This window comes from Chiloscyllium plagiosum, unplaced genomic scaffold, assembly GCF_037043375.1.
Source record: "Chiloscyllium plagiosum isolate Xiang-an unplaced genomic scaffold, Cpla_swu_hap1 HiC_scaffold_14, whole genome shotgun sequence".
In the NCBI taxonomy this organism is placed as follows: Eukaryota; Metazoa; Chordata; class Chondrichthyes; order Orectolobiformes; family Hemiscylliidae; genus Chiloscyllium; species Chiloscyllium plagiosum.
The window spans coordinates 92,423,537-92,424,969 of NW_028270152.1; positions in this window are offsets into that span (position 1 = coordinate 92,423,537).

Below are 1,433 nucleotides of genomic sequence, written 5' to 3' on the forward strand. Positions count from 1 at the left end.
CCCTATAATACACCTGCCTCTTGGCCTATAGCATCACACAACCTGATTAACCTTCTCCCAACCCTACTGAGCTCCTTATCTGAGCACCTCCAGGCCCTTTACAAACCACAATAGCACTCCACATCTCTGTTTGCTTCTCCACTCCCTACAGCCCTCCCAGCACCTCAAACACTCTCTCTTGTGTAATTCAGCAATTTGGGGCAGCACGGTGGCTCAGTGGTGAGCAATGGTGCCTCACAGCGCCAGGGACCCACGTTCTATTCCACCGTTAGGTGATTGTCTGTGTGGAGTTTGCACATTCTCCCTGTGTCTGCATGGGTTTCCTCCGGATGCTCCGGTTTCCTCCCACAGTCCACAGATGTGCAGGTCAGGTGCATTCGCAATTCTAAATTGCCCGTAGTGTTAGGTGCATTGTCAGAGAGAAGTGGGTCTGGGTGGGTTACTCTTTAGAGGGTCGGTGTGGACTTGTTGGGCCGAAGTACCTATTCCCATGCTGTAGGGAATCTAATCTAAACTCTCCCTCTGCGTTCCATATCACTGTCCCTAAATATATCCCTCTATCCATAACCCACCCCACACCCTTCAAACCTCCAAATCTCTGTGAACTCGGACAGCTCTGACATCCCTGCTTAACTGTGTAACCTTTTTCAGTCCTGAAACACTCTGAAAATGTGGACATCCTCCAATCCTCCCTATCTGCGCAATCCTCTCAGGTCCCTGTAACGCCCCCGATCTGTGGAAAGAACCCCAATGCATCTGACCCTCCCACTCAGTTTCTACAAGACTTACTATCGATGTAACATCCTCCCGTCGCTATCACCCGCCCTGTCAATGTAAGCTCCTCCAGTCTCCCCACCAATCTAATTATCTCCATAACCTTCTCCAGCTCTTACACTCCCCTACAACCAGCCCTAACACAGAAACCTCCTCCAGTGTGTGCAATGCTCCCTATCTGTGTTAGTGTCTCCAAGCTCTATTGCTGTTCCTGTCTCTGTAAGCTCTGACAGATTATCCAGCTTTCCGGTCATATAATTTCCAGAACGTCAGCATCCGACATCAGCAAATGTCATCATTAACTACAGCCTTCCATATCTCTGTTCGTTTCTCAATTCTATACAACTTCATAATCTCTGTAAATAGCACCATTCCATAAAATGCTCCCTGTCTGTGTAAACTACCCCAATTCTACAACGAGAAGCCTCACTGTCCTTTTGATCACTTGTGTTCCTTTCAGATCTCCCTGTATCTTTCCTGACTCCATTGAATACAGCTCATCTCATGGTATAACTCCTCTAACTCATATGTTACTCCCCATCTCTGTGATATTCTTCAGTTACTGCAATTCTCATTCTTTATCTCCAGAGCTTCCAATCCCCCTGATCGATGTAAGGTTATTGATCCCTTGTGACATGTTTAACACCTGTAGCAGCCTC